Source organism: Narcine bancroftii, chromosome 2 (genome assembly GCF_036971445.1).
Source record: "Narcine bancroftii isolate sNarBan1 chromosome 2, sNarBan1.hap1, whole genome shotgun sequence".
NCBI classification, from domain to species: domain Eukaryota; kingdom Metazoa; phylum Chordata; class Chondrichthyes; order Torpediniformes; family Narcinidae; genus Narcine; species Narcine bancroftii.
Window position 1 is genome coordinate 143,732,517 of NC_091470.1, and position 24,610 is coordinate 143,757,126.

The window sequence follows — 24,610 nt, forward strand, 5'->3', positions numbered from 1 at the left end:
GGAAGGGTCGAGGGGGAACCATTATTGGGTGTGCTTCATTTAGCCTTAATCCGGCCCTGCATTTAGAGGATGCAGCAGCTGTCCAAAGAGTGGCTCATGGTCTTCCAGGGTTTTCTCATTTTCCTACACCAGCCAATCAACTCTGGGCCTCTCTGTGGATGAGGTAAACTGCTGTGCAGGTTGATTGGGGTGTTGGGCATCATTAATTGGGGGATGAGTTCAAGTGTCGAGCGGTCACGTTGCAACTCTACCAATAAGACCACACTTGGAATACAGATACTCCCTGACGTACGATCGAGTTTCGTTCTGACCGACTAGTTGTATCTCAAAATGGATGCAAGTCAGAAGAATGTTACCAAATCAAGTCATTTTCAATTCCAAATGAGCGACTTCCTTGGCTTCTTGCCATATCTATCAGCAAGGGATGGAATTTTCCTCTTGCTTGCCATCTTCTTTGGCGAGCTTACCGAATGGCAACTGAGAGATGCACACACCTGATAATATTTTTCAGACTTATGTACATATGGTCGTAAGTCACATAGGTCATAAGTCGGGGAGAGCCTGTGTTATGTTCAATTCTGGTCACCTCATTATAGGAAGGATGTGGAAGTTATGGAGAAGGGGCAGAGGAAAGTTACCAGGATGTTGTCTAGATTGGAAAAAAATTAAGTCTTATGAGGCAAGATTAGCAGAGCTGGGACTTTTCTCTTTGGAGCGAAGAAGGATGAGTGGAGACAATAGAGGTCGACCAGATTCTGAGAGGCGTAGATAAGGACAGCCAGTGCCTTTTTTTCACGGCAGGAATAGCAAACACCCAGTGACATTTGTACAAAATGGAGGGAGGAAAGACATCAGGGGTAAGTTTTTTTTTTACACACAGAGTTGTGGGCATCCACAATGCATTGCCAAGGGAGGTGGTGAAAGCTGGAACAATGGGGACATTTAAGAGACTCTTAAGACAGAAAAAGAGATGGTGATGAGGTAGGGAGGGTTTAGTTTGGGATTTTTGGTAGGAATATATAGATTGGCACAACATCGAGGGTCATAAAGCCTGTAATGTGCTATAGTGTTCTATCTTCTCCCCCACCCCTCAACCATTTTGTTCAGGCATCTATCTGAAACATTGGTTCTGTATCTTTATCTTTGCTCTCTAAAGGACACTGTTTGACCTGCTGAGTTTCTCCAGCATCATGCTCTATGTCTAAATTTAAATTTAAAAAATTTAATTTAAATTTAAAATTCAAATTTAAAATCGGTGGCATATATTTGGATTGAACTGTGAGATGACTCCACTCATGTGATTTACATTTGTCCATTTCAAAACTGGTCCTTGGACGTAACTCCAGCTGTGAAATACCTCATCTACGAGTTGGACACTCCCGTTCTGCTCCCTGTGTGAGGCTAGCTCAACCAGGCTTCATGTTCAGCTGCTTGGCTATGATCAACCATCGTGCCCAGGATGCTACGAACAGTTCCAGTGCCCCTGGTACTGAGCAGGGGGGAAGAGAGAGGAGCTGCCGAGCCAAAAAAGAAACTCCTGGTGCATGCTCTTCAGCCCAGACCTTGGGGTGAAGTGTGAGGGGAAAGGTCAGCATTGGCAGTAATGCCTTTTGTGCTCAAATGTCCAGGTCAAACACTCGGTGGTTTCTGGAAGCTCACAGAGTTAAAGTAAAAATGGCAAAACAGTGGCCTAGACAGGAGAGTATAAATGGTCAGTACAGACTAGTGAGCTGAAGGGCCTCTTTCTCTGCTGTTCTGTTTTTATTATATATTAATTTAGTTATAGTGCATTGCAAATAATTTCTAGTATATTGTACATTAGTTATAGTGTATACAGTTTTTATTATTTCATTATTATTTAATTTGGATTTAGTTCAATTTTATTTAATTTAGACATACAGCATGCTAACAGGCCCTTTCAGTCCACAATCCGGGCCACCCAATTAACCTACAACCCCAGTACGTTTTGAACAGTGGGAGGAAACCAGAGCCCTTGGGGAAAACCCACGCAGACACAGAGAGAACGTACAACTCCTTACAGACAGTGCAGGATTCGAACCCCAGTCCCAATCGCTGGCGCTGTAATGACATTGTGCTAACCACTACACCAACTGTGCCATTACTATGCCAACTGTGCCACCCATCTATAATTATCAGGTTGTGAATCACAGATCTCAGCCAGGTTCACTCTCTGTAATCAACAGAAAACCAGGCTTTTTACCTCAGTGAACAAAACCTCCCTGGAGTTTCGCCCTGGAGTTAAACAGGAAAGTCTGCAGACGCTGGGGTCAAGTGCAATACACAGATGTGTTGGAGAAACTCAGCAGGTCACACAGCGTAGGAAGTAAAGGGTGGCCAATATAACCATAGAACAATTACAATACGGAAACAGGCCATCTTGGCCCTTCTGGTCCGCACCGATTTATGTGAAACTCTACTAATTCCACCTACCTGCTCCCTGCCCATAACCCTCCTAGCCCCTCACATCCATGTACTCATCCAACCTCCTCTTAAATGACAAAACTGACCCTGCTGCATGCACCTTCTTCTGGAAGGTCATTCCACTCAGCCACCCCTCTCCGAGTGAAGAAGCTTCCTCTCATGTTACTTCTAAAGTTTTTCCCCCAACCCTTAACTCATGACCCCTTGCTCCAATCGCCCCTACCCTCAGGAGAAAGAGCCTATTCACATCTACTCTGTCTATCCCCCTCATAATTTTAAATACCTCTATCAGATTCACCCCCCCTCAACTTTCTACGCTCCAATGAATAAAGACCCAGTCTAATCAATCTTTCTCCATATTCTAGATACTGCAACCTAGTCACCATTTTAGTAAATCTTCTCTGCACCCTCTCTACCTTATTGATATCCTTCCAATAATTTGGAGACCAGAACTGCACACAATACTCCAAACGTGGCCTCACCAGTGCCTTGAACATGTTCCGGGGCTGAGCCCTTTGTCAAGGTATGAGCAAACCAAACAGGTGGATGCAAGCTAGCTGTTTCTCACATAAAGAGGGAGGTGCATCTGGGAGACCCTCCACTGAGGGGATGCCAGAGGGAGTCCCACCTTTCAGAGCTGATGCTGCAGTGAACTCCAGTCTGGTGGAAAGGTTGGCCAGCGGAAACATAGCCTGGTGGTCAGAAGCTTTTGGACCTTCCTATGCACAGAGTGACTTTCCAACACTGGACACAGTTCAGAGGTACTGCACTGGCCTGAGCCATCCTGGGATGGGTACAGTTGTTTTATCATTGCATGACATTCTTTTTGTGGCAAAACATCCACGGAAACGCTGGAGGAACTCAGCCGGCCTTGCAGAGTCCACAGGAAGTAAAGCCCTGGCAAAGAACATGGAAAACAACTGCCCCTGCTTAGTCACCCTGTCTCTGAACCCCCTGGGCAGGTTTTCCCAGCTGGGAGCAGATAGCTAACCCTGGCTAAGAGTCCACACATATTTCTAGGTGTACAGGATCTACCATAAGATGATTCGTGTATAAGTCAACCCCCCTAAAATTCCCCTTACAATGTAGGTTTTGAGCTAAGCTCACTGCATGTATAAGACCACCCGAATTCTGGCACTGACCATTGACTGGGGAGAGATGTTGTCAGAATATTTTAAAAGCAAATTACCCAAAAAGGTTTACATTTTATTAGCATATTTTAAAATAAACCACCATCGGCTCCTGTAACAGGCTGTTTAAAGCCTCTACAGAACCAATGGCAGTCAGACGGGGCAGATGGACCCCACGGGAGAGCACTGAGACTTCGCTTTTAAGGTTCGGAATTTAGACTTGGTGTATAGGACAACCCCTGGTTTTGGGGTGGCATTTTTAAGATTCAAATACCATCTTATATGCTGACATATACGGTATAGAGTATTTGATATCCCATCAAAATAATTGCATATCTGTATCTTTGTCTTAAACGTGTTCCACTGAATCTAAAACACTTCCTCTGTCACTTTCTCACAGAAACATCTTTCTGAATTGTTCCCACGTATTTATGTGAAGAATTTAAAAAAATAAGCATCCCACAAAATGTATTTCCCTTCTTTTGTTATCCGGTTACAAATATTAAATGTTTCTTAATAACTCTGCCATACAGCTGTGGTCACTGGAGGCAACAGTGTCTGAAAGGATGTGTTTCATTCTGGGGCTTTTACACTGTTGCACATTGGTGATGCGGAACAAAGCCGGCCTTTTGTTGAAGATTTGATTTATCTGTGACTTTAAGAACCCTAATGAATAATTCAGTGTTATCATTCAGTTCAGTCTTTGATTATTATGTTTTTACTCTTTTCACACATGATAACCACAATTGATAGCAGTCCATGAATAGACTGCAAAAGACTTAGGCCAGTAATGTATATGTTATAATACAAAACAAGAAAGCCTGTTGTTGGTATCTTCACTGTCAGTTTGATAAATATAATGTGTCACCAATTAAAAACTCATTGCCATTCTTCCGTTTATTCACTGCCTTGCTTCTGGGGCGAAGGCATGGCCTGGAACCAGCTTCAGTGTTGCTCCCCAGTCGTTTTTCCCATCCCTTTAAATTTCTTTGGAATGTAAATAAGATATTCAATTGCCATTTATTAGAGACAAAAAAATGTCCATCAAGTCTTTTTTTTTGTCAGTTTGTGAGTGTTTGTGAATCCTGTTGCTGTTTGCAATTATAACTATTCCAACATAAGAAAATCGCTGACCACTTCCAGAGGCCACACTCTTTATAACGTCAACTCGAGAAATCCTTTGGTGATTTAGGATTGTTGGGAGCCGGTCTGGATAACTTGTGGAAGTTGGTTTTAGCGGGCCTGTTACAGAGTTTTAAAGATCAGAAGCTCAGAAGCCTTTCATTTTATTTTAAAGAACACGATGATGGTGTATACCTCCCCCCCGCACCCCCCCCCGGCCCCATCATAGACAATGAGGTCCAGGTTGAGAAGGTCATTGTTAGGTTGCAGGGACAACCCAAGATGCAGTGACAGAGCCACCAATTGGCAACACTGTGACACCGTCAATAACATGAGCTCAAATCCACTGCTGTCTGTAAGGAGGTTGCGTGTTCTCTCTGTGATCTGCGTGAGTTTTCCCCAGGGGCTCCAGTTTATTTAGAGCCCCTTTCACACTTGGATCCCAGTAAATCAGCCATTCAGTGTCCCAGGATAGGAATGGGGGTTGGGCCTTTCACACTAGACCACTCCTAACCAGCACACGGACACTTTCACACTTGCAAGGGCTTATCCCCGGAGTTTGGTCTGTTCTACCTTTAATCGGAAATGCCTGGAATGCAATTGCCCATTTCACACTTGCCTGATCTCAGCACCGGCATCTGCAGATGCCATGGATTGTACAAGGGGTCAAGGCTGGCAATCCCCAGCGTGAGATGATGTCACCTGATGCTGGTGCTGAGCAGGTTTTGCCTTCATACTAGATACTTTAGAGGCTAATTGGCGTTTGATTCCTGCGATCACTGACAAGTGTGAAAGGAGCTTTAGACATAGATGGTAGTGGGGGCTGAAACATTAGGGGCACCTACAGGCCTTTTTATGGTGCTACCCCGCATTAAAGCCAGTTCAACAAAACAAAAAGTTAATTTACCTTTTCATGCAGAAGGCCTATAAGGCAGATCCAGCGTTGCCTTCACAGAGCAGTATCTGGAGCCGTCTTCCAGAACAGAGGGAGGCAGGGCGAGTGGTGCAACAGCTCCGTCCATCGCCGTGACATCATCCATATGCACCGGCAAGTGAAAAATTGATATAGACATTCCCTCCCTCCCCAAAAGAACAAGAAACATTAGCCAATCACTCATATGAACTGAGTAATGATGTGATTGATGTGAGCAATAAGCATCTGAACACACAGAGCTTTTGGGTCGCAGGGCTGATGACATCATGGTGATGTCATCAGCACACCCCTTTGCAGCCACTTCCGGTGGCATTGCCTTCACGGAGGAGGCGACCTTGCTCCACCTCTGAGTGGACCCCTCTAGACGGATCGGAGTTCGCCTGTTGATTCCGGCCTCGGAGCTTTCATGAAGGGGCAGCGAAGCGATGTAAAGGTGGGGAATATTCACCTTTATGTTCAGTTTTCTCACTATGAAATAAAAATAGAGGGTTGTGAGGTATGAAAGTATTTCCTTTGATAGGAATATATAGGTCAACACAATATTGTGGGCCCAAGGACCTGTGCTGTGCTGTACTACACAACACGATAACAGGCCCTTTCGGCCCACGAGTCTGTGCCACACAATTACATCAAATTAACCTACAACCCCCGTTAAGTTTTGAACAGTGGGAGGAAACCCACAAAGATGCTGGATTTGAACTGCGGTCACTGGCGCAGTAACAGCGTTGTGCTAACTGTGCTATCTTCCCAGGTCCCAAAGACGTACAGGATTGGTAGGTTAATTGGTTCCATGGGGTGTGTTTAGGTGGTGCAGAAAGGCCTGTTACTCTGCGGTATTTTGAGCATTCTGGCTAGTTGCATCACTGCCTGGTATGGAGACACCAACTCTCAGGACAAGAATAAACTCCAGAGGGTGGTGGCTTAAAAAAGCAGCCTCTCTCCTCAAGGACCCCCACCCCCCAGGCCATGCCCTCTTTAACTCTGCTATCATCGGGGAAAAGGTACAGGAGCCTGAAGACGAACATTCAGCGGCACAAGGACAAGTCCTTCCCCTCTGTCGTCAGATTCCTGAATAATCAATGAACCAAAGGTACTGCCTCACTTTTTGTTCACTGCTATTGTTATTTTTAATTGTAATATTGTAAGATGGTTATAATATTAATGTTTACTCTGTCTTTTGCTTGGCTTCGCGGACGAAGATTTATGGAGGGGGTAAAAAGTCCACGTCAGCTGCAGGCTCGTTTGTGGCTGACAAGTCCGATGCGGGACAGGCAGACACGATTGCAGCGGTTGCAGGGGAAAATTGGTTGGTTGGGGTTGGGTGTTGGGTTTTTCCTCCTTTGCCTTTTGTCACTGTTTACTCTGTGATGCTGCCTCAAAACACCGAACTGTTCATGACAATAAATCCTGATTCTGTAAATTAATTTTGTTTTCTCTGGGTTACAACTCTGGAAGGTGTATGCATCGTTGATTGTAGGCAGAGTAGAAGACACTTGGCCCTTTAAGCAAACTCTGCTATTCATTTAGATCATGAAACCTCAACTGTGTATTTTTGCCAAATCCAGTAACTGTACACCCTTTCCCTAATTTATCCACCTTTGCCTTAAGCAAATATTCAGGATTCTGTAAAAACACAATGCTGGAGAAACTCAGCAGGTCAAACAGTCCGTGCTGCCAAATTACACCCCATTAACCTGTCGTATCTGCTTCCAATGCTACCCCCATTCCAGGGACCCACCGATATGGAAAATAAATTGCCCTACACATCTCCCTTAAACACAGGTCTTCCAGTATGTGAGATTTTTACCCTGGTGCCCGGCTGTCTATTTGATCAATGCCTCCCATCATTTAATGAACTTCAATCAACTCTCCCCTTGGCCTCTGATGCTCCAGAGAAAACACAGTTTCTCCAGCACTTTTGCAATGTGCCAGAGGGAGAAAATAGATCATAAATAACAAAGGATAACAGATAAGTAAATATTCACTGTTGCAATTAGTGTGAAAAAAGGTGAGATTTTGATAGTACCCATGGATCTTTTGCTGGTCCAGGTCCCGGGGTAGTTTGTGGTTGGGGTCAGGGTAATGAGGAGAGGAGAGCTCCAAGAGCCTGTTGGAATAAAACTGCTCTTGAACCTCGAGGTGCTGGACATCAGGCTACTGAGGGGAGGATTGGGTTAGGCTGAGATCTACTAAGGTGGAGGGTACCATTAGTCTCAGTGGAATTAACTCTCCCCCCCCCCCCAACACACCCCTCCCCCACCTCACCCAGGAGGAGAACACAGTGCACAAATACTGCAAGAGGATTGGCTCGGGCCCAAAACATCGATTATGTCTTTATCTCCTGTGGACGCTTCGAGACCGGCTGAGTTTATACGTGGCAGGTTTATCAGTGTCCCATTCGTCTGTGTTTGGCCCATGTCCTTCAAAACTCTTCTTAACAACGCATCTGTCTAAATGTTTTTTAAGCATTGTAATTGTCCCCACCTTGACCATTTCCTCTGGCAGCTCATCCCATCAACCTATCACCCTCTGTATGGAAAACCCTGGTCTTTCTAAACCTTTCTCCTCTCACCTTTCATCAAGTCCGGTTTCTGTTAGCCCCACACCACATAAACACACCCCCCACATACCCAGCCCTATGAATTTAAATTCAAATTTAGACATATAGCACGGTTACAGGCCATTTTGGCCCACGAGCCCATGCTCCCCAATTTACCTACAACTCCCAGTACATTTTTCCCCAGAGCCAACACGGACACAGGGAAAAAGTGCAAACTCCTTACAGACAGCGCGGGATTTGAACCCCTCGATCACTGGCATTATAACAGTATTGTATGTCTCCTTTTCTCTTGCCCCATCTCTCTCTCTCTCTCCCCCCTTTCCCCCCATCTCTGCATTTTCAGAGCCAGACCATCCCCCCAATCAATTCTCACCTTTCCTCTCTCTCCATATCAACTAACACCTTTGTCTATTACTCTGCACTTCTCCCCCTGCTCTCTCTTTTAATTCGAGCACCTGCCAGCTTTTTACCCAACGCATATCTGGAAGAGGGGCTCAGGGCTGAAACATCAATTATGGATCTTTGCCTCCATTGGACTCTGGGAAATGTGCTGTTCATATGAACATAGAAAACCTGCAGCACAGTACAGGCCCTTCAGCCCACAAACTTGTGCCGAACATGTACCTACCTCTGAAATCACCAGGTTTACCCATAGCCTTCTATTTTTCTAAGCTTCATTACCAATCAAAAAGTCTCTTAAAAACCCTATTGACTCAGCCTCCACCACCGTGGCTATTCCACACACCCACAACTCTGCGCTAAAAAACCTATTCCTGGCATCTCCTGTGTCCCCATTTCCCAGCACCTTCAACCCGTGTCCTCTTGTGGCTACCATTTCAGCCCTGGGAAAAAACCTCTGATTACCTACACATCATCTTGTGCACCTCTATCAGGTCACCTCTCATTCTCTTTCACTCCAAGGAGAAAAGGCCGAGTTCACTCAACCTGTTTTCACAAGGCAGCTCCCTAATCCTCCAGCATCTCTGTGTTGTTACTAACTCAACTTGGAGCATCCTGGGATGGCCAAGTCCTTCTTCGCTGCTCATTTGGGGCTGGGATTGTTCTTGCCGGGGTTCATGTTATGGTATTAATTTAATTGGTCAGATCAAATTGTTCCAAGTGTTGTAAATATATAACTCTTGCCTTTGTGGTGCCAATGCAGAGAGCAGTGACACATTGTGGATGAATAGGACTCAATTTATTCAGAGTTAATTCAGCCAAATGCACTTTTTGGCAGGTCTGCTTCTCTTTCTTTCCCCCCATTTAACACTGACATGAACAAAGCGGGCTGTGTAACGAATGGAGTGAATTTCTGCTTTTATTTCCCCTCCTTGGTTACTCAGGGCTGCGTTTGAAGTCTGTTGTCACCAAGACTGAAAGCACAAGGACTTGATTCTTCCCCCGGTTATTTTTTTATTATAATACTCTGTCTCTGTATTTACCCTGCTTTTACTTCAAGGACATTTCGGACGCTGGTGGTGGGGGATGCTGGGGGTCGGGGGAGAGGGCGGGAGCAGGGCTGGTGGGACGGGGTTTGGAATGGGTGGTGAATATTTGCCCACTGTCACTTTATAAAGACACCTCACTAACCCCAAAGGTCAGCGAGGATTGACACCTTCACCCAGAGGCTAAGAGCCTGCTTGATGGCTCTTAGAGATGCAATGGTCTGTCAGTAATCCAGGCGTGGATTCTTCATTTACTGATCTCAGAGACTCAAAGGATAATCTGTGAATAATAAGGATTTAAAGAACTCAGATCTTGACTGTTATTCAACTAACAGATGGACATCTTATTTCAATTTAATTTCAAAGGCTTGCTTGACAAAAATACCCAGGGGTGTTACAATACAAAGCAATAAAGTGCAATGGACCATGGGAGCGTATAGGGTTAAATTCCCCGTCAACCTTACTCCTGCCTTTGTATCTAATTCAGCAATGTTTCACTGTTCTACATTTCATCTCTCTTAAAGGGTGCACAATTGGCAGTCAAGAGAGTGGCTTTTGCCCAAACTTCTGCATTAGACGTTAAAATGCCTCTTGACTGGTAGAAGTAGGAATTGATTGTATAAAATGTCATTTATTTTGTGAAGTTTACCAAACTTGTAGATAAAAGCCATTAAACCTTATGCTGTAAGATTCACCTGAACAAAAATAAAATCTTATTTTACCAGCAAGTCTGAACTGAATTGTGCAGTGCACGGCTCAGAAAATACAAAACTGCTTTCTATCCAATACATTTCGCTAAAATGTCCTGGGCAAATTTGGGTTTTGGAAGCAACACCGATTTGATTGGATTATGTCCCCTTGTTCTGCTGTGAGGTGACTTCCTTTTTCTTCTGAAGTTGCACCGAGAAATCTTTTGCATTGCTAAGAGACAGACCCTGGTTTAACATTTAACTCAACATTCAGATCCTCAACAGTGCAGGCTTCCCTATGCACCACATTCAAGGTCTTCAGCTTCTGGGGGAAAAAAAAAACAGGTGAGTGACTGGAGTGCCTTGGGAGGAGTAGTGGTGGAGGCTGGTGCAATAGGGACATTTGAAAGATTCCTCGACAGGCACATGGATGTAAGAAAAATAGAGGGTAATGGGTGTGAGGTCAGGAAGAATCAGATTGTTGTAAAGGTTTGCACAAGTTGGCACAACATTGTGGGCCGAAGGGCCTGTACTGTGTTGTAATGTTTTGTGTTCTAACACGCAAACCTCCAACTCATTTTTGGAGAGTTGCAGCTGGTGTTATGATCCTTCAGTATAGATCACTTCTGCATCCCCCACCACCCCTCTCCTCCGCCCTGTCACCAAAACACATTTCCAGATGTATGTCAGTATTCTGCAATTCTCCTTTTTGAAACATTCCCTCTTCTCTCCTCCTTAAAGATCTTCTTGGAAATCTGAGCCCCCCTCCTACCTCACCATCCATGCTGCCCCAAATAAATAAATGAATATCATCTTCTGAACATCTCCACGAGAAATTTGGGGGGGTGGGGGGGGGGGGAGAAGTATTCCCTTACTCTTTCAAAATATTTGCAGATACCAGAAATGTGAAATGAAAGAAAAAGCGGTCAGCCAGCAGATACACTGTCAGGATTTTGGGTCCAAGACCTTTCATGGTCAGCACAAGTGAGGAGACCACCTCAGTACCCCCAACAGGTCTGGCACACTACAGGGATGATGTGATTGGAGGTTGCCAAGGTATCCAAGTCAAGTTTACTGTCATTTGATTGTATAAGTATAATCCAAAGAAACAGCATTCTCCGGTCCTCGGAGAACACGCAGACACACAACTAGACATAACACACAGACAGGCAAATAACACAAATACAGAATTAGTATTTATCCATGCAAAAAAAAAATATAAATAGCGTTTTGTGAATAGGAAAGTCCCGGATGGTCAGTGTGAGCAGTTCCTTTGGTCATTCAGTCTCACTGCCTGTGGGAAGAAGCTGTTCCTCAGCCTGTATCTCTTCCCTAACAGGAGCAGCTGAAAGATGCTGTGTGCGGGGTGAAGGGGTCCTCAATGATTTTGGAAGACCTCATTAACTGGGGAGAGGGGGTGGAGAGAGAGGGAGACTACTGTGATCCTCTCTGCCTCTCTTAAGATCCTGTGGATTGACCTCTGATCCATTTCTCTGCTGCAACCGTACCACACCGTGATACAATCAGCCAGGACGCTCTTGATAGAGCCCCTGTAGAAGGTTGACATAATGAGGGACAGTAGCCTTGCCCGCTTCAGTCTTCTCAGGAAGTGCAATCCTGACAAGTGAGAAGAGGTTGTGTTAAAAACACGCTGAGATGCTGGAAGAACTCAGCCAGTCTTTTCAGCATCCATAAAAAGTAAAGATCTATTGCTGACATTTCAGGCCTGAGCCCTTCAACGAATAAAGAAACCTCAGCAATAGATCTTTGCTTTTTATGGACACTGAAAAGAGCGTCTGCAGACAGGAAATGTGTGTCCACGATAGGACACGAGCTGAGTGGACTATTGGATAATTTAGCTGTGAAGAGAGATTGGATCGGCTCGGATGGTTTTCTTTGGGACAGTGGAGGGGAGGTTTGATTAACGTGCATTAAGTTATGAGGTGTGCAGATAAACAGGAAGGATCTATGGTCATTACAAAGAGACCCACAAAAGTAGATAGAGCTTCAGTGTAATCGGTGAACGAATGGAAAGCTAGATAAAGAGTTTTACCTCACCCAATAAAACTTCCCACCAGTAGCTCAGAATTTACATTTTTAATTTACTCAAAGAACCCCATTCACAACTTTCTGAATGGACACAAAAAAAGCAGCATCTACTGGTTCGTGAGACATAGTGTTGTCCAGGTGGATTAAATATTTTAACGTTAATAGGACCTTGAATACGCCTGATTTTAATTTAGCCATGTTTGACGGAGACCATCGGGTGATCCAGTTGCTCATCAAGTGGGGGGAGTGTAGAATAAAAATGTGGATGGGTGGCACAGACATGACAGGCTCAATAGCCTGTCCTTATACTGTCTGACTCACTGCTACTATGAGTGTGGGAGATGAATGGAGTAGACTAGCAACACAATTTCTGATTAGCTGTAAAATGCTTTGTAATATCTTGAAAAGGATGTTAAAGGTACAATATACAGTAAAACCCCTGGTATCCGACTTCTACGGAGGCTGTTAGATGCCTGATAAATGAATTTTCCATTTGCTTGAAGAGGCGTGTTGTGTGAATGGCAAACTAACAGAGAGATGCACTAATTTTAAACTTCCATATTTTTAAAATTCAACTTTCAGTCCACAAGTCTGATTTACACCCCATTAACCTACACTTTAGTACGTTTCAAATGGTGGGAGGAAACCCACACAGACACTGGGATAACGTACAAACTCCTTACAGACAGCTCAGGATTTGAACCCCGGACCCGATTACTGGCTCTGTAACGCTAGGCCAACCGTGCTGTCCCAAATTTTTTACCTCTTTATTTTCCACAATTTTGTTTTGCTGGTTGCTTGAATTCTAAATAACAGGGGTTTCACTGAAAATGCAGAAAATACTGGTAATACTCAACAAATCAGACAGCACCCACAAGGATGGAATGCGTGAACACATACTCGCTAAGATGCCAAAAAAAGGTTTTGAGAATTGTTGAGCAAAACAGAACAATTAGCAAGTGTCTATTTTATTCAAATTCCTACTTTGGGCATTTCACACTGTACATCAATTTCCAAGAAGAGCAGCATCCATGAGTTTTTTGTTGACAACCTGTAATTAACTGTCAACAGTAATTTTTTTTAGGAATTTCAGTGGTAATTGTTGATATAATATGGATGTAAATAATTGTTACGGGCATAAATTCAATATTGTCAGGGCACTTAACTCTCACACATGCACCAACCAAACTCCAATAAGCAGACCCATAGCACATGTACCAACCAAAGACTCGCACATGTGCGCAGGAATCAAGATGCCAACCCCCAGTCAATATACCCCATGGGACCAACTAACAAGGTACATCCGCACATTTTGGCTCTTGCATGCCCTGCATCCCTGTTATAGTTTGTCAAATACAATAAAGCACACAAATGTTACATTTTTCTTTACTTTAAAAGAAATGTATGCAATTCTGACTGACAAGGATGCATTCCGAAATACGGCCAATCCTGCTGTCCGAATTACGGTTATAAATCAGGAAGTACCTGTATATATTCATTCCCTCCAGATGCTCCCTGTCTTGAGTATAACTAGCAGTTTCTGCTTTTACTTTGTATTTTTATGTACAGAACTAAGACATCTTGGACAAGATCCATTGTGTGACACTAAGTTGATGTACACTACACAGAAAGAATACATCTGAGAAACTCTCATGATGACCATTTGTGATCTGCTGTATCATCTATTGAATCCAGGACTTTATTTTAATGTTCCCCATTTATGTAACCTGACGAGGCTCCAAACATTTACAGTGAAGTCAAAACATGCCTGAAGCCTCCCCTTGAAAACATTAGAATGGAGACCATCAACTCTGCTCCACCATTCATCAAAATCATGGCTCTTATTCAATCCCAGCTCCCCAATCTTCTCATTATCTTTTTTGATTCTAGAAACATTCAGAGATGCATCATTCTTGGTGGTGAATGAATTCCATAACTGCAGAGCCTTCCAGGATAGAGAATTCAAAAGGTTTATCATCTCTGAAGTCAGGACATTTCTCCTCATCTCAGTCAGAGATGACTGACCCCACATTCTATGCCTGGAAACCCAGCTAGGGGAAACATTCTCTCTCCATCCACCCAATCCCTCCCTGTAGGAAAGATAGGTTCCAATGCGATCCCTGTGAGTTCTTTGCACCCATGGCTGGCCTGAGGACAATATGAGGAAACGTTCAGAAGCAAATCTTGACAAGGCAAAAGTGGCTCTGTGACGATTCAAAATCTCTCTCTGGTGACGAGAGTGATTTAAAGATGAATCTCCCATAAATTCACCCTCAAACACCATAGGAAGATGCAAGGACTACAGATGAGGGGATTCAAAATACAATGAGAGGTATGCCCATCACCCCACTAGCAGTTGGCCACAATATAAAATGTGGAACCTTGATAAAAATTGTAGCCTCTGTACAAAATGCAGCCTGCTATTTCTTTCCAATAAATTATCTATTAAAAATGCACAAACAGTGAACGCCATTTTTACACCACCAGAAATTATAAAGCAATGATTTTTTGCAATTTTTTTCTTGCATTTGAACAAAATGAGGAGTGAGGGAACAAAATGAGGAGAGAGGGAAAAAATAATTGAAGCAGAATTACAAATAGTAAACAAACAGATTTTGTGTTCAGAAGTTAGAGAGAGAGAACGAGCGAGAGAAGTCAGCCCTGCAGAGAAATTTACATTTGATTGGAGTTTAATGGGACCACATCAGATCAGTCATCTGATGTAGTTTCCATGGGAACCAATCCTTTCTCAAGATTTTCAACAGCCCAAACCTGCCTGCATTGTCTGTTGAAAACATGTTGTATAAGCCCAACAGGCAAGAGCTTCCATGTATCAATTTGTTTCTGTCTCAAGACCCCATGAATATATGGGGTTATTGCAGCCCAGGAGACAAAGGCCACAGCTGATGTGGTTGTTATGGTTACCCAGCCGGACTATGGGCTGGAATGGTGACATATGGTCCCAGGCTGACCCAAAGGACAGGCCCTCCAATAGAACCACAAAAGCCAGTACCCTCCATTTGACTACTCATTTCATGGTGAAATATACTGTTTTCTCAAACTATAAAGTTTTCACTCCTGTCAACCAAATTTGTTTGGGTCGTAACAAAACGGAAACCAGTGAGGGCTTAAGCAACTGAATTATTCACTGTTCAAAGAAAATCAACAACAGATATTGTCAATCTGGTGAAATAATGGCAGAGGCAGGTCTCACTTGGGCGCGGGCCCCGCCCCCCCGAGAGGGCGCGGGCCCCGCCCCCCCGAGAGGGCGCGGGCCCCGCCCCCCCGAGAGGGCGCGGGCCCCACCCCACCGAGAGGGAGCGGGCCTCACACCTGAACAAAGAGGGCTTATCCAACATCCCTAATGTTGGGAGGAAGGTCACTGGTTGAAAATGGATGGGTCAGAACTTTGATGAGGACACTGAAGAGATATCCCAGAGCTGAAACGATTGGCCTCCAACAGCCCCTCTGTGGAGGGAGCAAGTTGCAATCACAGTAAAAACCCAAAGGTAGCAAACACAAGACAGTAAAAGAGAAGAAAGAACATTTCTAGAATTCCAAGTGAAACACAAAAGTCTGCAGATGTGGTGAAAACAAATACTGGAGGAACTCAACCAGTCTCAACGTCCACGTGAAGTAAAGACTGAGCCCTTCTTCAAGGTAACTTTTTTCAAGGTACAGAGTTTTTAAAAAAAACTTTAAATTTAAAGTTTATTTACAGCACAGTAGAAGTTGATTCTGGCTGGTGAAACCTTTCTGCCCAATTACACCCAAATCAACAAGCAACTCCATCTGTTTTGGATGGTTGGAAGGAACCTATGCAAACATGGGGAGAACATAGGAACTCCTTGCAGACAGCACCAGACTCAAACCCAGGTTGCTGCCGCTGTAATAGCATTGTACAAACCGCTACACAAACTGTACCATGCTGGGTAATAAATAAATGGTCAAGAACTGATCAAAGTAGGATTAGTGATCTCATTTTCCTACTCTCACTACTGCAACAGATTCTTTTATTATATTTCTCTCCTACAGCACCTTGTATGAATTTATATTTGTTGTTTGTGCTGTTTCTCGTGCCTGTTTTGCTGTACATTGTATTTGTGTATGAGACAATAAACTTCTCATCTACTTGTTTCCCAATGGTTAGTGATTTACATAGCCAGCAATTTATCAGAGTGGAGGTTTAAACAAGTTCATCTTGCACAAATTGGAAGAACAACAACCTGATTTTCTCTCCTGCTGGACAGAATTAACAGCCAACTTTTCTGATTTCTGCTAACCTGCTCTCTCTTCCCTCCTCCCTTTTCTTCCACCTGTCAGGTCTTCCCTCCCCTTCACCATCTATTCACCTAGCCATCCCTCCCCACCCCCCCACCACTTGCTGCTGTACCATCCCTCCCTTCTCCACCATCATGTCCTGCCTTTGACCACAGCTCCCCCCCTTACCCTTTTGTTTGGGTGCCTGTCGACATTTTCCCCATGCATTACTGAAGGCTCTAGCCCGAAATGTTGGTTCTGTATCTTTGTTCTATGAAGGATACGTTTGACCTGCTGAGTTTCTCCAGCGTTGTGCTTTTACTTCAAGCGTGCTATCTGCAGACTTTAGTGTTTTACTTCTTAAATCTTGCACGCTGTCCAGCTCTCTGTCAAAGGAGAAAGATTAAAGTATCTGTGAGAAGCAGACAGCTCTGTGGAGTTTTTTAAAAACAAACTCAGAAAGGAACCAAGAAATGTTAGAGCTACAACTGGCACTTGGACTCGACTGACATCTCATCTATCAACCTCCTCTCTCTGTTTCAATCTAGTGTTAACCCACTTCAAATGTGGCTTGAAGATGTGAAGGCCCGTCATGGAGAAGCTGGTCTCATTGTAATCACTACCTTATGATGGTCCTACACTAACATTGACTTCTCCAAACGTGTGAAGTGGGAACATGGCACACTGCTGAGTTAAGTGGATTCAATCCCACCACAGACACAATTCAATTAATTAACTTAATTCGGGAATAGCGATGGTAACCGTGAAGTCACCAGGTTGTCGTTGAACGCCCATCTGGATAGCCGAGGTCCTTCAGGGAAGAAAGTTTATCGTCGTCACCTGCTCTAACCTGTGAATGACGTGGTCTATTCTTTTTTCCACACTGTGAACCATATCAATCAAAATACATACAAACATTTCCCTCTTAAATATACACAGTGGCATTTTTTCCCCCTTTTCCCCCCTACCTTCCCACCCCCCCAAACCCATTAAACATTCAACATATACAATACAATAAACCCATTAAACAATGTCTTCACAGAATGAAAAATAAACAAGAAAATTGTGTCATCTACTTTTACACACTGGATCAAGTCATTTTGTCTTCTTATCATTTTAGGGAGTGGAGGTCCACAGTAGGCCCTCTCTGTTGTGTTCCATGTACGGTTTCCAAATTTGTTCAAATAATGTGACTTTATTTTTTAAATTGTATGTTATTTTTTCCAATGGAATACACTTGTTCATTTCCATGTACCATTGCTGTACTCTCAGGCTCTCTTCTGATTTCCAGTTGACATTATACATTTTTTTTGCTACAGCTAAGGCTATCACAATAAATCTTTTTTTTACGCTTTATCCAATTTAAGGCCTAATTCTTTACTTCATGTTATTTATAAAAAGATCTCTGGATTTTTTGGTACGTTATTTTTTGTGATTTTATTTAATATCTGATTTAGATCTTCCCAAAACTTTTTCACTTTCTCACATGCCCAAATTGCATGCACTGTTGTCCCCGTTTCCTCCTTACAGCAAAAACATCTATTTGATAAGGTTGAATCCCATTTAAAAAAAAACTTTTGTGGTGTGATATATACCCTGTGTAACCAATTATACTGTATCATGCGTAACCTTCTGTTTATTATATTCTTCATAATTCCAGAACATAAAGAAAAAATGAAACATGGGAAAAGTTATGTTTAAATCTTTTTCCCACTTTTGTTTGGGTTTATAGCTTATTTCATCATTTTCCTTCTCTTGCAGCTTGATGTACATGTTCGTTATAAATCTTTTATCATTGTGTCTGTAATCACATTCAAAGCTGCTTCCTTCTGGTAATCTCAGTCCGTTTTCCAATTTGTCCTTTAAGTCGGCTTTCAGTTGATGATATGCAAACATTGTACTGTGAGTTATTCCATATTTGTACTTCAATTTGTTCAAACGTTAGTACATTATTTCCCAAAAAAACAATTTTTAAATTCTTTTAATTCCTTTTCTCTCCAATTCTCTAAAGGAAAGGTTATCTATTGTAAAAGGGATTAGCTGATTTTGCGTCAATAATAATTTTGGTATTTGGTAATTTGTTTTTTCCTTTCTAACTGAATCTTCTTCCATATATTGAGTAAATGATGCAATACTGTTGAGCTTTTATATTGCACCAATTTTTCATCCCACTTATAAAGTAAATGTTCTGGTACCTTCTCCCCTATTTTATCTAGCTCTATCTTAGTCCAATTTGGTTTTTTCCTTGTCATTTTTTTTTTTTTTATTTCTCACACCATAAATCACAATAGCCATGATATACACTTTTTCTTTTTCACACATTTACAGTGACTTTTTCTTCCCCCCCCCTCCCTCCTCCCAAGCCACCCCCCCACCCCCCGCCTCTCATCCATTTTAGGTATACAATCTAGGTTGCATTAATTCAGTCAGACAATGTTGTCATTCAACAAAAATACACCAGAAATTCTACTGAGTCCATTCTTTTCTTTTCTTCTCCTTCCATCAACTTAGGTAATGATTGTCTCCGGTAGGTTTTCGCTATTGTATTTAATGTAAGGCTCCCATACTTGTTCGAATATTTCAATATTATTTCTTAAACTATATGTTATTTTTTCTAATGGAATACATTTATTCATTTCTATATACCATTGTTGTATTTTCAAATTATCTTCCAATTTCCAGGTTGACATAATATATTTTTTTGCTACGGCTAGGGCTATCTTAACAAATCTTTTTTGTGCATCTTCCAAGTCAATTCCAAATTCTTTATTTTTTATGTTACTTAGGAGAAAGATCTCTGGATTCTTTGGTATATTGTTTTCTGTTATTTTATTTAATATCTGATTGAGATCATCCCAAAATTTTTCTACTCTCTCACATGTCCAGATTGCATGAATTGTTGTTCCCCTTTCTTTTTTACATCGAAAACATCTATCAGATACTGTTGGGTCCCATTTATTTAACTTTTGCAGTGTAATGTATAGTCTGTGTAACCAATTATATTGTATCATACGCAGCCTCGTATTTATTGTATTTCTCATCGTTCCAGAACATAATTTCTCCCATGTTTCCTTTTTTATCTTTATATTTAAATCTTGTTCCCATTTTTGTTTAGTTTTACCATTTGTTTCCTCATTCTCCTTTTCTTGCAGTTTAATATACATATTTGTTATAAATCTTTTGATTAACATTGTATCTGTAATCACATATTCAAGGTTACTTCCCTCTGGTAAACTCAAATTGCTTCCTAATTTATCTTTCAAGTAGGATCTCAGTTGGTAATATGCCAGCGCTGTATCTCCAGTTATATTGTACTTATCTCTCATTTGTTCAAAGGATAAGAATCTACTTCCTGAAAAACAATTTTCTATTCTTTTAATTCCTTTTTTTTTCCCCATTTTCTAAAGGAATGGTTGTCTATTGTAAAAGGGAGTAGCTTATTTTGCGTCAATATTAGTTTTGGTATTTGATAATTTGTTTTATTTCTTTCTACATGAATCTTCTTCCATATATTGAGGAGTTGGTGTAATACTGGAGAAGTTCTATGTTGTACCAATTTTTCGTCCCATTTATATAATATGTGTTCAGGTATCTTTTCCCCTATTTTATCTAATTCTAGTCTCGTCCAGTCTGGTTTTTCCCTTGTTTGATAAAAATCTGATAGGTACCTTAATTGTGCGGCTCTATAATAATTTTTGAAGTTTGGCAATTGTAAGCCTCCTTGTTTATACCATTCTGTTAATTTATCTAGTGCTATCCTCGGTTTCCCCCCTCTCCATAAAAATCTCCTTATTATTTTCTTTAACTCTTTGAAGAATTTTTCTGTCAGTTGTATTGGCAATGCCTGAAATAAGTATAGTATCCTTGGAAAAATGTTCATTTTAATACAGTTTATCCTTCCTATCAGTGTTAGTGGTAGCTCTTTCCAATGCTCTAAATCGTCCTGTAATTTTTTCATTAGTGGATTGTAATTGAGTTTATATAATTGGCCTAGATTTTTGTTTATTTGCACACCTAGGTATCTTATTGCCTGCATTTGCCATCTGAATGGGGATTCCTCCTTAAATTTTGAGAAATCCGCGTTATTCATAGGCATTGCTTCACTTTTATTTACGTTTATCTTGTATCCCGACACTTCTCCATATTCCTTCAATTTCTTATATAGTTCTTTTATTGATAGTTCTGGTTCTGTTAAGTACACTATCACATCATCCGCAAATAGACTGATTTTATATTCCCTGTCTTTTATTTTTATTCCTTTTATATTATTATCTATTCTTATCGATTCTGCTAGTGGTTCTATAGCTAGCGCAAACAATAATGGTGATAGTGGGCATCCCTGCCGCGTTGACCTGCTTAAGTTAAATTGCTTTGATACATGTCCATTTACTGTCACTTTCGCTAACGGTCCCTCATATAATGCTTTAATCCAATTAATATACTTCTCCGGTAAACTGAATTTTTGCAATTCTTTGAACAAGTAATTCCATTCTACTCTGTCGAAGGCCTTCTCTGCGTCTAAAGCAACTGCTACTGCCGGTGCTTTATTTCCTTCTACTGCATGAATTAAGTTAATAAATTTACAAATATTGTCTGTTGTGCGTCTTTTTTTGATAAATCCAGTTTGGTCTAAATTTACCATTTTCGGTACCTGTTCTGCTAATCTGTTTGCTAATAGTTTAGCTATTATCTTATAATCTGTGTTTAGCAGCGATATTGGTCTATATGACGCTGGTGAGAGTGGATCTTTCCCTTGTTTTAGTATCACTGTAATTATTGCTGTTTTACATGAATCTGGTAAGTTTTGTGTCTCATCAATCTGGTTGATTACATCCAGGAGGGGCGGTATTATTAGATCTTTAAATGTTTTGTAGAATTCTATTGGGAGTCCATCCTCTCCTGGTGTCTTATTATTTGGTAATTTTTTTATTATCTCTTGTATTTCTACTGTTCCAAATGGTTCTGTTAATTTATTTTGTTCCTCTATTTGTAGTTTTGGTAGTTCAATTTTAGTCAAAAATTCATCTATTTTCCCTTCTTTCCCTTCGTTTTCAGTTCGGTATAATTGTTCATAGAATTCTCTGAAGTTTTCCTTAATTTCTTTTGGATTATATGTAATTTGTTTGTCTTTTTTCCTTGTTGCCAATACCATTTTCTTAGTTTGCTCTGTCTTAAGCTGCCATGCTAAGATTTTGTGTGTTTTTTCACCTAGTTCATAATATTTCTGTTTTGTCTTCATTATATTCTTCTCCACCTTATATGTTTGTAATGTTTCATATTTTATTTTTTTATCCGCCAATTCTCTTCTTTTGGTTGTATCTTCCTTTATTGCTAATTTTTTTTCTATGTTTATTATTTCCCTTTCCAACTGCTCTGTTTCCTGATTATAGTCCTTCTTCATCTTGGTTGCATAACTTATTATTTGCCCTCTAATGAATGCTTTCATTGTGTCCCATAGTATAAACTTATCTTCCACTGATTCCGTATTTACTTCAAAGTACATTTTTAATTGTTTTTCAATAAATTCTCTAAAATCCTGTCTTTTAAGTAGCATGGGGTTTAATCTCCATCTATACATTCTTGGAGGGATGTCCTCTAGCTTTACTGCCAGTATTAAGGGTGAATGGTCCGATAGCATTCTCGCTTTATATTCTGTTTTTCTTACTCTATCCTGCATACTAGCTGATAACAAAAATAGGTCTATTCTTGAGTATGTTTTATGTCTAATCGAGTAGTATGAGTATTCCTTTTCTTTTGGGTTTTGTTTCCTCCATATGTCCACAAGTTTCATTTCTTGCATTGATTTAATTATAAATTTGGTTACTTTGTTCTTCCTGTTAATTTTTTCCCCGTTTTATCCATATTTGGATCCAAATTCAGATTGAAATCCCCTCCTATTAGTATGTTCCCTTGCGTATTAGCTACCTTCAAAAAGATATCTTGCATAAACTTTTGATCTTCTTCGTTAGGTGAATATATATTAAGTAGATTCCAAAGCTCCGAATATATCTGACATTTTATCATAACATATCTCCCTGCTGGATCTATTATTTCCTCTTCTATTTTAAATGGCACATTTTTGCTAATTAATATAGCCACTCCTCTTGCTTTTGAATTATACGATGCTGCTGTTACATGTCCTACCCAATCTCTCTTTAATTTCTTGTGCTCCAATTCAGTTAAGTGTGTTTCTTGGACAAATGCTATATCTATTTTTTCCTTTTTCAGTAAATTTAGTAGTTTCTTCCTTTTAATTTGGTTATGTATTCCATTAATATTTAAAGTCATATAGTTCAGCGTAGCCATTTTATATTTTGTTTATCTTCTCTTTCCGTTTTTCCATCATTACCTTTCCTCCTTTTCCATTTCTGTTTTCTTATTTTCAACTCTTTACCAGACAACATTCCTACAACATCCAACATTTTCCTTATTCTCCTATTTCTATCTTCTTTATCCCCAATCTCCCCTTCCCCTCCTGAGTTGTCCTTTATCCCTTGTCGGACAACCACATCTCCCCTCTCCATTTGGATTTGCGAATCCACTCGCAAGCGTCAACTGATTTTGCAGTGACTGCTCTTTTCCCCCACCCAGCCCCCCCAAGAAAAGTTTTCACTTTTCATATGTCACAAAGGTCACTCTTTTAATTCCCTCCTTATTCTCTCTATTCCATTACCTTCCCTTATTAATTCTTGTCTATACTATCTATGTTTTCCTCTAATTACAGATACTTTCATGTATGCCCATTGTCTCTATTCACTCTTATACCTCTTTACCCGCATACATATCAATCGTGGTCATTTTTACCCTCATTACCCGTCTTCATCCCTCAGTCTATTTTTGTCTTTACCCACATACATATCAATCGTGATCATTTTTACTCTCATTACCCGTCTTCATCCCTCAGTCTATTTTTGTAATTGTTCTGCAAATTTTCGTGCTTCTTCTGGATCCGAGAACAGTCTGTTTTGTTGTCCTGGAATAAATATTTTCAATACCGCAGGATGCTTCAGTGTAGATTTATATCCTTTCTTCCATAAAATCGCTTTTGCTGTATTGAACTCTTTTCTCTTCTTTAGGAGTTCAAAGCTTATATCTGGATAAATGAAGATTTTTTGCCCTTTATACTCCAGTGGTTTGTTGCCCTCTCTTACTTTTTCCATTGTCTTCTCCAGTACCTTTTCTCTTGTAGTATATCTTAGGAATTTTACTACAATAGATCTTGGTTTTTGTTGTGGTTGTGGTTTAGGGGCCAATGCTCTATGTGCCCTTTCTATTTCCATTTCTTGCTGTAGTTCTGGACATCCTAGGGCCTTAGGGATCCATTCTTTTATAAACTCCCTCATATTCTTGCCTTCTTCATCTTCCTTAAGGCCCACTATCTTTATGTTATTTCTTCTGTTATAATTTTCCATTATATCTATTTTTTGGGCTAGTAATTCTTGTGTCTCTTTAGTTTTTTTATTAGATTCCTCCAATTTCTTTTTTAAGTCTTCTACCTCCATTTCTGCTGCTATTGCCCGTTCTTCCATCTTGTCCATTTTTTTCCCCATTTCTGTTAAGGTCATATCCATTTTATTTATTTTCTTTTCTGTGTTGTTTATTCTTCTTTTTAAATCATTGAATTCCTGTGTTTGCCATTCTTTAAATGACTCCATGCATCCTCTAACAAGAGCAAGTATATCCTTTACCTTGCCTTTCCCTTTATCTATTTCACTGTATTCTTCCTCTTCTTCTTTCTCTGGGTTGGCCATCTGTTGTTTCTTTGTTGCCCTTTCCTCCTCTTCTTTCTTGTTTCCATTGTCTTCTGTGGTCTCTTCTTGCTGCAGGTGTTCTGCAGCTGTCGTTGCCGGCTGTGGAGATCGACTCCCCAGCTGGTCCCCCCTCCTGTCGGTGTGTTTTTTTTCATGCGCGGTTGCGCACTTTTACTCGGCTCTGTGAGCCATTGATGTAGTTCTTTTTCCACCGACCTGAGGTAGTGG